At 45.6% G+C, this 13,145-nt stretch overlaps 1 protein-coding gene across 2 annotated transcripts in view; it reads right to left on the bottom strand.

Moving 5' to 3' along the window:
• The window catches only part of PPP6R1 (protein phosphatase 6 regulatory subunit 1), a 176,625-nt gene extending 164,401 nt beyond the window's left edge, over positions 1–12,224 (bottom strand). Inside the window, exon 1 of one of the 2 annotated variants that reach the window (XM_040325727.1) lies at positions 11,977–12,224. The gene's annotated coding sequence lies outside the window, so the exon portion shown is untranslated. The remainder of the gene's footprint in view (positions 1–11,976) is intronic. The other variant, XM_040325728.1, reaches the window with a different exon arrangement.
• Positions 12,225–13,145: the final 921 nt, after the last annotated feature.

Here is a 13,145-nt window from a genome sequence, read left to right as displayed (position 1 = left end):
CGAGATTTTACAATCACTTTAAGGCCAGTGTGAATTGTAGTGCCAGAAATCTTGTGTTCACAGCTGCAGATGAGCGCAGCTAGGTGCAGCTGCCGGCCCTGTTCACTAGGACAAGTCACTGGCGGCTATTTGCGGCTCTCAGCACAACCGCTGTAACGCTAAAAATAGCGCCTTGAAAGTGCCTCTCCTCTCACTCCAATGTGAAAGCCCGAGAGCTTTCACGCTGGAGAAGTGCGCTGGCAGGATGGTAAAAAAAGTCCTGCTAGCCGCATCTTTGCAGCGCTGTAGGATCGGTGTACACACTGCTCCTAAAGCGCCCCTGCACATTGAAATTATGCGGCCCAACATTTTCAGCCAACATTCACCAAATCACGTCGTGTTTTTTCAGCTCTTTACCACCACTCTTTGGGCAACTTCTGCTTGTGTTGTCTGATGTTTAGCATTGGTTCCGAGCATGCGTGTTTGTACTTTGGATCTTAGTTGGACGGACTTGTGTACACACAATAGGATAAACCGACGTAACGGATTTATTGCCAGACAGATGGGGAGCATGAACAGCCAACATTTGTTGTCATTAATTCAGCCAACAATTGTCTGATGGAGCGTACACACGGTCGGATTATCCGACACAACACGTCCATCAGACTATTATGGCCATAAAATTGGATTGTGGGTACGAGGCTTTATACCCCTTTTACAATGAAGGCTTTTTTCAGGTGCTTTTGGGCCAAAAATAGCGCCTGTAAAGTGCCTGAAAAACAGCTCCCCTGCAGTCTCTGTGAAAGCCCGGGTGCTTTCACACTGGGGCAATGCACTGGCAGAACGTTAAAAAAAAACTCCTGCAAGCAGCATCTTTGGAGCACTCCTGCCCAATGAAATGAACGGGCAGCGCCTCTGAACCGCCGGCAAAGCGCTGCTGCAGTGGCGCTTTGCGGGTAATTTTAACCCTTTTTCAGCTGAGAAAAATAGTGGCGCGTTACCGCTGACGCCCCAGTGTCAAAGCAGCCTTAGGTCATGTTCACACAGGCTTCAGCTTGTATAACACTAATTTTCACAAAGCATTTGCAGAACTTTTGGCAATATTCACTAAAGCCTTTAGGAGAAGTTTATACTTGGTTGGGTGGCAGTAAAAATGTGCAGTGCAACTACTTACCATTAAGCAGCAAATGTCAGCTGATGGGGGTGTTTATATACTTTGGTCGTGATGTGCCACACTCTCACCAAAAACTACCCAACATGTTGGGACTCTAGAAAATGTGGAAGCATTGCAGATGCCCTTCCACCCGCATGCAATGCACAGCAATGCTGCATTTGTTGGCATCAATTTGACATGTTCTTTCACTTTTAGTTACGAAAACCCTAAATTGGGGACACAGACGGGTCCATGGATCATCATCTCACTGAACAGTGTCAGCTAACAATGTTGGAGCCTGGTGATTGGCAGTTTGAGTCAAACTATTGCTAGAAAATAAAAGGGAAGGAAGCCGCAGAGGGACATTGCATACTTCACATGCCTGATGTACTTTATTCAAGTTTATTTTAAAAGGGGGGGGGGGGGCGTGTGTTGTCAACCTTATGTCTGCAAATGCTTTAGCAGGTTCTGCTGCATATGCAGTCATCACAGTTTTAATAAGCCGTATACAGCAACACTTTCTTACTAGCAACTGGAATCGTCTGTTGTTGCGGAGTGCAGGAAAACACAAAGTGGAAGGGAACATTCAAACTCACAATAGGAAAAGTAAATGAGTTGTAAACTGTGGCTAAGGGGATCTCACTGTCGGAGAACATACAAGATACCAGAGACACTGATCATTCAAGACAAACAAAATGCGAGAAGATCACCAAGATCTACCTAAATATACATGTTGCACATTTACAAGCCCCCCCCCCCCACCCCACACAAGATACCATGGGTATTACGTATGAACATTTTTCTAAAGGATTTTTTATTTATTTTTTGTCCAATATTGTAACCAATAATTTGAGAACCCAAAGTCTTTTAAGTGGTAGTAAGCAGTGGGCTTCCTGGCCCGCGCCTTAAAGCGGACCTTCAGTAATTTTTCCATCTATTAAATCTTCTGCCCTTGTTGTTTTAACTTTAGATAGCAAAACTTTTTTTCTGCCAGTAAACACCTTATATAGCAAACTTCCCATTTCTTGTATGGTAAAAAGCCTAGGCTTATGACATAATGCAGGAAGGGAGGGGCGATGGTCATAGAAGGGCCAATGAGAGATGCAGGGCTGGAGGTGTGCCTCTGTGTAAATTAAAGGATCACTAAAGGAAAAAATTTTTTTAGCTAAATAGCTTCCTTTACCTTACTGCAGTACTGGTTTCATGTCCTCATTGTTTGTTTTTGCTTTGAAGTTGCTGTAATTCTGCTCTGATCTCCACACTTCCTGCTTGTCTGGCTCCTTATGAAAAATCTCATGGCAGCTTTTCACTGTGGTCCAAGCTGTGTGTCTAAAACTCCTCAGAACCAGATTCATTTTAAAAACAAAACACTGCCCTGGATTTGTTTGTTTTTGTTCTGCGGGTCTCTTTACTTCACATAAACATGAAATCAGTTTAAAAACGAAAGTGAAACTGCAGGTACATTATATGATTGAATTTAATCTATGTTTAATCATTTTTAAAAGGAATCAGTTAACTTTTATGTCTCTTTACCCTGTAAACAGTCATTTCAGCAAAACATTTTTTTTCCTTTAGTGATCCTTTAAGGAAGTGAACAGGCAGCAGATTCTACTGCCCACAGTAAAAATGGATGCAGCCTGACTCAGTGGAGGGAGATTTCTGCAGCATATTAAGCAAGTACAAAAAAGTTCTTCCTTTAAGTCTTCACAAAATAGTGACCAACGCTCAATATCATGTAGCCCAGGTTCACACTGGGCTGCAGGAATGAAGCACGATTTCACTCCCGCTGGTCAGTCCCGATTTCAGAGACATCTGTGCAGGTTTCTGCACAGATGTCAATGCAAATCGCAGCCAGATATCGCAAAAAGTAGTACAGAAACTACTTTTTGAAATCTGTGCAGCGCTGCAGATGTGGGGCCGCACCGATTAGGACTGTGCCATTGCCGGCAAATATCGCCGACCGAGTTGCATCAGTGTGAACCAGGGCAAGGGAAAGAAAAACAAAACAATCACCACCACACATGTGAACAGGGCACATAGAAAACATGGTTGTTTATGGTCCGAACAAACCTTCGGTGTTACTGTCCTAATAGTAATAGGGGTGCTTATACCTCAATAAAATTAAGAGGTCATCCATCTTAGTGTGCTAAAAGAATGAAGGAAAGTAACTGATAAAGTCCATGTTACAAGGCAAAATAGCATGGTGCGACATCCAATAATAATGTTACAGTTGTGCTCAAAAAAGTGTGCATCCCCTGGCAGAAATCATAAAATGTTGGCATTGATATTGAAAATATGACTAATCATGCAAAATAACTCTTATAGTGATAATATGAAGCCATTTATTATCACATAGTAGTTTGGTTCCTTCCTAAATCATAACAGAAATCACCCAAATGGCCCAGATCAAAAGTTTCCATCTCCTGGAATGAAAGGCCTTGGTACAGACAGAAGGTGTTACACACACAGGTTAAAATTGCAATTAAGTGGTAATTTCCTACACTGTGGCTTTTTAAATTGCAATTAGTGTCGGTGTATAAATAATCAGATGTTATGCGAATTGGACGCGGTTAAAAACGTGTGAACCGAGCCTAAGGATTTATAAGCTGAAATATGTTCCATTTTTCTTTTTTGGGTTTAACAGCAGCTTTAGATAGAGGAAGGATATATATATAGATCTGTATGTTTAACTTCTGGTTTTAACCTCAAAAAAACCATTGGTGAAGAAGGTCTAGTGCTATACAGGCTAAACATTGGAATTCTTTGTATAAAGGCTCATTTACACCAGATAGTGAGAGCATTTTTAAACGCCATACAAAAGCATATGCAAGAAAAACACATGTGTTCCAATTGGCCAAGTTCACACCAATGTAGAGCGTTTATGTACATCCAAGGCTCGGTTTACACTAGTGAGATTTCTGATGCAACTTGAAATCGCATGATGTTAAGTTAATTAATAGTTAATTAAGGTGTGGCCCGGGAAACCAGTTGCCGCGTCCTTAACAACGGATGAGTAATCAGTTGTCAGTGGGGTTCCCCTGGGGTAGATCCTTCGATAATCACCCGCAGCCACCACTGACCAAAAAAATAAACAAAAACCTCCAGTCCTGACTAAGGCTCCCACTGTCTAACAGCTCTTAAATAACGAAGGGGGCGGGGCAACCCAGTGACATCATCAACCAAGGGCATGCTGGGTCAGTGACGTCACAAGGGGCGTCACTGATGCCCTGTAGCTATTTAAAAGTGGTCAGACAGGGGGAGCCTTCGTCAGGACTGTAGGGTTGTTGTTTTTGTGGGTGGCGTGATTGACAATGGATCTACACCAGGGAACATTTATTTTTTTAAATAAAAACAACTTGTCAAAAACTTGTGTTATTTACTTTATAGTGAAGGAGTAGGGGAGGTGGGATCTGGGGACCCCCTTGTTAAAGATTCCCAGATTCCAATAAGCCCCCCACCCAAAGATCCCCACAACCACCAGCCAGGGTTGTGGGGAAGGGGTATTTTTCCCTCTCAACATGGGGACAAGGTGCTTGGGGGGGGGGGGGGGGGGCATGTTTTTTTTTTTTTTTTTTTTTTAAATTCAGCTGTCAGTGGGGAACACCGCTGACAGCTGATGAATCCATTATTCAGGACGTGGCGGCCGGCTTCCTGGTCAGCTCCTTAACCAGCTATTCACTGATTAAGGAGGCTATCCAGAATGTACTTGGAGGGTTTTTATTCCTGCCACTAAACTCTCCTTTCAAAAAAACACTGCTAAAAGCCTATGTGCACATCAACACATAGGATAACATGTGGTTTAATGGGATTATGTCTAAAGATATCAGCCATAACCCTGATGCTGTTTTTCTCTGCAGGCAGACAGCTTTCTCATGAAACCGGTCTGAGTGGCTCATGAGCTGCTGGAACGGTTTCCAAAGCGGGGCGAGGGGGTCTCCCCCCACCGGTGTTTCTCAGGCTTACCGTTTCCGCTGAGTAGCCCTAGAAACAATCTGACGGTGCATTCAGCTGCTCCCATAGGTGACCAGAGAGTTAACACTCTATGGCCCTGGAGGACCGGAGGGATGTCAGGACGTCACTTCTAGTCCAGAGTGGAAAGAATTATTATTATTTTTTTTTTAATATCTTTTGCTGTTTAACCACTTCAATACCATGCACTTTCGCCCCTTCCTGCCCAGGACAGTTTTGAGCTTTCAGCACAGTCGTACTTTGAATGACAATTTCGCGGTCATGCAACACTGTACCCAAACTAAATTTTTTTCATTTTCTTCCCACAAATAGAGCTTTCTTTTGGTGGTATTTGATCACCTCTGCGGTTTTTATTTTTGCTAAACAAAACTAAAAAAAGAACGACATTTTTTGAAAAAAAAAATCTTTGTTTCTGTTTTTGCTTTCTTCTTCACTGACAGGCACTGATGAGTCAGCACCAATGGACACTGATGAGTTGACACTGATATGTAGAATTGATGGGCACTGACAGGCGGAATTGATGGACACTAATATATGGCACTGACTGGGCAAGTACTGAACAGGTGTTATTGCTGGGCACTGATTTGCACTGTGGTGGGCACACATTGGCACTTTATTGGGCACTGAGGGGTTATGATGGGGCACTGATTGGCAGATGATGGGTACAATTGATGGGGGCTGTGCTGATCATCAGCACAGAAACCACCCCCCCCTCCCCGATAGGGTCAGCGCGAACCGAGGGATGCCGTTTACCGGCACTTCCTGGTTCACTCTGAATGGTCACAGCTCAACCGAAATGCAGCGATCGCCCATGTTATCCTGCTGGACGTCATATGGTGCCCAGTCAGGATAACAGAACCATTTCCCGGCCACCATTCAGCATACGGAGGATGGGAAGTGGTTAAAAAGTAAAAAAAATAAAAGTTTGGGGTCTATTTGACCCCAGATCTTACCATAAAGAGGACCTGTCATCCTTATTTCCAGAGTTTGACAAATTTGCTTGGAATCTAGGAGCCAGCTAAAAAAGTTAGGAGCCAGAAAACGCGCCCTGTCCCACCAAGCTCACGCGCAGAAGCAAACACATACCTGAGTAGCGCCTGCATATGTAAACAGTATTCAAACCACACATGTGAGGTATCGCCGTGATCATTAGAGCGAGAGCAATAATTCTAGCCCTAGACTTCCTCTGTAACTCAAAACATGCAACCTGTAGAATTTTTTTAAACGTCGCATATGGAGATTTTAAAGGGTAAAAGTTTGTCGGCATTCCACGAGCCGTCGCAATTTTGAAGCGTGACATGTTGGGTATCAATTTACTTGGCGTAACATTATATTTCACAATATAAAAAAAAAGTTGGGCTAACTTTACTGTTGTCTTATTTTTTAATTAAACAAAAGTGTATTTTTTCCCAAAAAAAGTGCACTTGTAAGACCGCTGCGCAAATACGGCGTGACAGAAATATTGCAACGATCGCCATTTTATTCTCTAGGGCAGGGATAAGCAATTAGCGGACCTCCAGCTGTTGCCAAACTACAAGTCCCATCATGCCTCTGCCTCTGGGTGTCATGCTTGATGCTGTCAGAGTCTCGCTATGCCTCATGGGACTTGTAGTTTGGCAACATCTGGAGGTCCGCTAATTGCTTATCCCTGCTCTAGGGTGTTAGAATAAAAAAAAATATAATGCTTGGGGGTTCTAATTAAGGGAAGGAGATGGCAGTGAAAACAGTGAAAAAACAATTTAGGAACTGCTGTTTTACTTGTAATGCCAACGGCCACCACCAGATGGCGACAGGTCACAGAAGGAACAAGATCCTGTGCCTCTGTGCGCCCCCACCTTCCCTGCCGCACGATCGCGGCGGGCCCGCGACGGCCGGTAATTGAGGCCGCGGCTTTGTGGCCTTGTAGGCCGCGGCCTCAATTACCGGTGGGCGCGGGCGCCAGATTTTGTCGAGCCCTTCTTTTTTCTATTACAAGGGATGTTTACATTAATAATGTACAAATAATGTAAGAATAAAAAAAAAATTAAAGGGACAGTGTAAAGAAAATATATAAATAAAAGCGCACCCATTTTTCTGTGCTCGCAGCACACACATACGTAAATAAATATAAAGAGTATTCACGCACTACTGTGGAACAGCTGAATGACAGCTGTGAAGGGGTTATGTATCAACTGCTACAAAACACTGAAAGGTAAAACCAAGATATATACACACATACGCAAGTCGCTCACGCATATGAAAATGGTATTCGAACCACATGTGAGGTATCGCCGCAAATGTTAGAGCAATAATTCTAGCGCTAGACCGCCTCTCTAACGCTAAACAGGTAACCTGTAAAAGGCATTTAAGTTATCAACTATGGAGATTTTTAACCACAGTAGTTTGTCGTCATTCCACAAGCTTGCAAAATTATAAAGCTTGACATGTTAGGTATCTATTTACTATTACTAAATGTTATATTTTTTGGAAAAAAGTGCATGTTTACAAAACCGCTGCACAATTAGTGTGAAGTAAAAATTTGCAACAACCACCATTTTATGCTCTAGGGGTCTCTGCATAAGAAAAAAATTTAAACGTATAATGTTTGGGGGTTACAAGTAATTTTTTAGCAACAAAAATAACTTGTAAACAAAAAGTGCCATAAAAAGCCTGGTCTTAAAGTGATTAAAGCGGAGGTTCACCCTTTAGAACATTTTTTGACATCACACAAAGTCGTGCCATCCTACCGACACAATGCCAGTGTTTTTTTTTTTTTGTCAGCACATACCACTTAATCCCGTTTTTCACCTCACGGCGATCCCACGGGAGTGGGCATTCCCAAGCACTGCCTGTGATTGACAGGCTTCCGAACGGCGCATACTGCGCGTCACAGGTTGCCGGAAAAACCCGAACGTCGGTGCGACTCTATACGGCGCCTGCGCACCGATGTTCGGGTTCTGTCGGCAACCTGTGACGCGCAGTATGCGCCGTTCGGAAGCCTATCAATCACAGGCAGTGCTTGGGAATGCCCACTCCCGCGGGATCGCCGTGAGGTGAAAATCGGGATTAAGAGGTATGTGCTGACAAAAAAAAACTGGCATTGTGTCGGTAGGATGGCGCGACTTTGTGTGATGTCAAAAAATGTTTTAAAGGGTGAACCTCCGCTTTAAGGTCATGACAGAAGACAACCACTTTAATATTAGGAAACTTACCTGTCCTGGAGTCCAGCGATGTCGGCACTGCAGCCAGTGTTTCCATCAGCTGTCGGGTGCTGCCGCTGGCATTGAGGGTAAGGGAACCTGGCAGTGAAGCCTTGCAGCTTCACGGTCGTACCCCTACTGCGCATGCGCAAAGCCCAACAGTAGGGGGAAGGAGGGAGGGAGCCGGACTACTGACGTACCTTGCTGCAGCAAGGTCCGATGGAAGTGGGGACAGGGTACCTGGCAAAAACAGGTACCCGCCCCCACCCCCCGAAAGGCACAGGGGGGGGGGTGACAGATAAGTTCCACTTTTGGGTGGAACTACGCTTTAAGGTTAAAAACCCTAAGACTTTACAACTCCTTTAAACTCTGTAGAGCTCAGTGAGTAGAGGTCAGATATTTGATTGGAGGGAAGAGACACACTCCCCTTTAAGCAGCACACAGGAACAGAGCTGAGGCTGTCAATCAGATGAAAGACCCTCCCCCCTGTCACCATTTTTTCCTCCGGATGTCAAGGAAAACTTGTCAGATAGCAGAGGACCAAGGCAGCAGACAGGAATGACAGTATGACAGTGCTTTTTCACACCATGTGCATGAAAACAAAGCAGATTTCACAGACACATCAGTTTATATCAGTTTATATGCACAACAGTTGTGTGCCCTGTTCACAACACAGGGTGTTTTTTTGCAAATACACATTGCAAATTCCTGCACAAAATAAATCCACACAGGATACCAATGTTGTGGTGTGAACAGGATACACAAAGAATCGTTTTGTTTTTGTTGCCCTTGCAGAAAAACTGATTTCTCTACACATGATGTGAACGAGGCAAGTCTGTCATAATGTGTGAGACACATCCTAGCACATGCTGGCTTAAATCTGCCGGAGGGGGTGGCTTTACTACCTTACTGCATTTTTTCACATCAGAATGCATGTAAATGGCCATAAACACACAACTGTGCAGGAATGCATGTACATGAAACTTACTAGCGATGAAAATAAATTGAAATAAAGTCAATATTCCAAAAAAATGCATTGACAATGATCACCAACACTCAGTGAAAGGAGCCTGCAGTGTATATGAGCCCTATAGCAGTGCGATCGGCACTGTGATTGGCAGAGAGATCGGCAGTGTGATCGGCACTGTGATTGGCAGCAAGATCGGCAGTGTGATCGGCAATCACTGGGGTTGATTTACTAAAACTGGAGTGTACAGAATATGGTGCAGATCTGTATAAAAACCAATCAGCTTCCAGGTTTTATTAGGCCCCATGCACACGGGACGCTGGTGCAAACTCTGCTGAACACACGTTTTTAAAGGCTAAAACCGGCGTTTAGAAACGCCTGTTTTGCCGTGATTTTAGCGGCGTTTTAACCGCTTTTGCATCCATAAGACCCTCCCTAAGCTCAAAAAACTGTTTTATGTAACCATGTCTGTCATTTTGTGAGACCAGAGTGAGTAGCAGCTGAGAGAGCAGCAGTGTACTTGTATTTAGCGTGTCACTTGCCACGTCACCTGGCACAAGCTGTGGATTGTCCACTGGCCACGTCACCTGCCACAAGCTGTGGATTGTCCACTGGCCACGTCACCTGCCACAAGTTGTGGATTGTCCACTGGCCACGTCACCTGCCACAAGCTGTGGATTGTCCACTGGCCACGTCACCTGCCACAAGCTGTGGATTGTCCACTGGCCACGTCACCTGCCACAAGCTGTGGATTGTCCACTGGCCACGTCACCTGCCACAAGCTGTGGATTGTCCACTGGCCACGTCACCTGCCACAAGCTGTGGATTGTCCACTGGCCACGTCACCTGCCACAAGTTGTGAATTGTCCACAATACAAGCAATTCGTTTTTTTTTTATATTTTTTTTAATGGTTTTTCATCATATGACATCATTTTTGAGACTGTAAAAAAAAAATAGGTCACCTTTAAAAATGCTTATAAACGAAATTGCGACAAAACACTGATACCGCTTTGAGCGTCTGAAAAGTGGACATTTTTGCGTCTGAATCCATTTTTTTGCTTCCGGAAAAACGAGGTTAAACGCAACTGCCTTAAAAACTTCAATAAACGAGACTGTGTGCATGGACACTTAGGCCCCTTTCACACTGAGGAGTTTTTCAGGTGGTACAGCGCTAAAAATAGCGCTGCTATACCGCCTGAAAAACTCCTGCCCAGCAACCTCAATGTGAATGCCGGAGGGTTTTCACACTGAGGCGATGCGCTGGCAGGAGAGAAAAAAATCTCCTGCAAGCAGCATCTTTGGAGCGGTGAGAGGAGCGGCATGTATACCACTCCTTCACCGCTCCTTCCCATTTAAAACAATGGGAAACCGCAGTAATACTGCCCGCAATGCGCCTTTGCAGAGGCACAATGCGGGCGGTATTAACCCTTTATCGGCCACTAGCGGGGGTTAATGCCGAACCGCTAGCGGCCAAATCCTGCGGCAATTCCGACAGGATAGCGCCGCTATTGTTAGCAGCGCTATACCGCCACCGCGCCTCAGTGTGAAAGGGGCCTTAGGATAACATTGAATGTGTTCAGGGGCAGTTGAAAAAAGTGTCCAACTGTCTCTGAACACGGGTTTAACAGCGTGTCTCTCGTGTGCATGGGGCCTTATGCCCCGTACACACGGTCCGAAAATCGTACGGAAAATGCAGCTTTCGAAACGATCGTACGATAATCGGATCATTAGTACAGCGCTTCCGAGAGCCGATCAGGACAGTTCATCTGATTTTATTCTATCGGACATGCACGGAAGTTTTTCCGTACGATACCAGATCGTACGATTTTCGTTTAATCAGTACAGCGGTCGTTCGAAAATGCAATACAAATGCATTACAACACATGACATCACTTCCGATTTTTTATTCTGCCGTACGAGAATTTTCGTGACTTTAGTAAACTCATCAGATTCGACGTGAGATTAGCATACAAAAAAAAACCGACGATCATTTGTCCGAAAATCGGATCGTGTGTACCGGGCATTAGACATTAAGAGGCAGTTGGGTTCTTTTTTCACCTGCCCCTGAACTCATTCAATGTTATCTTATGTCACCATGTACACAGTCACGTTTACAGTCGTTTTTAGGCAGTTGCTTTTAACAGCGTTTCTTTAAAGGCAAAAAAAAAAAATGGGAGTTCAGATGGCGGAGATTTCCACGTTTCAGACACCAAAACGCGGCTAAACGTGGTACCGGCGTTTAGACACGTTTTCGTTTATAGGCGTTTCTGGACGTTTAAAAAAATAAATATTTTAGAAATGCTTTTAAACGCAGACGCGGCAAAACGCTGCTAAAACTGACGTTTTAAAAATGGGTTACTATCGGTCAAGTGTAATCATTTGTAAAAACGTCCCGTGTACATGGAGCCTTATGAACAAGTTGCAGCTAGAAGCTGATTGGTTGCTATACAGAGTTGCACCATATTTTGCACTCTCCAGTTTGAATAAATAAGCCTCACTGAAACTTTTCCTGCCACCCCATAGAGATGACAGGAGAGCTCTGTCCGTGTGGTGCAGCGCTGAGCCCGGGTCACACAGCGGATAGAAGCGGGCAGGGTGCTGTCACTAGGGGGGGGGGGGGCGTCTCTCTCTCAGGGAACTCTGGGTAACGTGTTGCTGGGAGAAGCGCTGCACGGGTTAACTGTCCCGTCCAAGTTGTGCTCGGTGACAGGCCGAGGCGGGCACTTACCGTGATAGTGGGGGGTCACGGAGCAGGAAACGCAGGAGGTGTGCCGGCGGGCCTCCAGTCCCTGTGAGGGGGGGGCGGCTAGAGCGTACAGTCCCGGCTCCCGCAGCTGTCACACACAAGGGGGAGCAGCAATCTTTGGAAAGGACGGCAACAGCGGAAAGAGCTGATTCTTCCGCTTCCGCTCACGAGGGGACAAGGGGGGGGGTTCCGGTGTACGCGGCCTCGACCGACCTGCGGGAGGCGCTCTGCTCGTGTCGCTCAGTGGGCGTGACACGAAGAGTTGGGGGCGCCTTGAAACTTTTGGGCGGGGCGGAGTGCGGGGGTCTGGTTGAGTGGGCGGGAGGAGGGACGCGATTTGAGGAGGGGGCGGGAAGACGAAGCGTGCTGCGCGTTCTCGGCCAATAAGCACACGGCTAGCGAGTCCTGGAGAAGCGTCCAGCCTCAGATACACCCTGGTTACCTGCAGCGTGAGATCAGGAAGTGAGGTCCTCCACACCTTGTAATATAGGGAGGAGGAAAGGGGGGCGCTGGAGAGCTCCCGTGTTGTGACATGTGACATACACCGTCCTCTGTACTAACATGCCTGGCAGTAGCATAGAGAGCTGGCTGTCCAGAGAACGGACATAGGCCTTTGCCTGCTCTTCTCTATCACTGACACTGATCCACTACAAGACTTCATTCATCTCAGTGGATCGTAAAGGGAGCAGGGAAAGGAACTGTCACATTGCTGTGCTCTCAACCCAACTCTCACCCCTCTAATGCCTCGTACACATGATCGGAATTTCCGATGGAAAAAGTCAGACGCAATTTTTTCATCGAATATTCCAAACCGTGTGTGTATGCCCCATCTGACTTTTTCCGTCGGAAATTCAGACAGAGTTAGAAAGAGAACACGTTCGTCTGTATGGAACTCCGACGGAGAAAAAAACACACATGCTCGGAAACATGGAATTCATTTTTCTAGGCACGTTAAAGTGTTGTACGTCACCGCATTTTTGATGGTCGGAATTTGGTGTGTCTGTGTGTATGCAAGACAGCTTGAACGGAATTTTGTCGGAAAAACCCGTCAGAGTTTATTCCGACGGAAACTCCGATGGCGTGTACACAGGCCCGGATTTCCCACAAGGCCACTGAGGCCAGACCTTGGGGCGGCAGTGGCATGGAGTCCC

Source organism: Rana temporaria, chromosome 10 (assembly GCF_905171775.1).
Source record: "Rana temporaria chromosome 10, aRanTem1.1, whole genome shotgun sequence".
NCBI classification, from domain to species: domain Eukaryota; kingdom Metazoa; phylum Chordata; class Amphibia; order Anura; family Ranidae; genus Rana; species Rana temporaria.
This window is presented reverse-complemented; position numbering and strand designations above follow the sequence as displayed.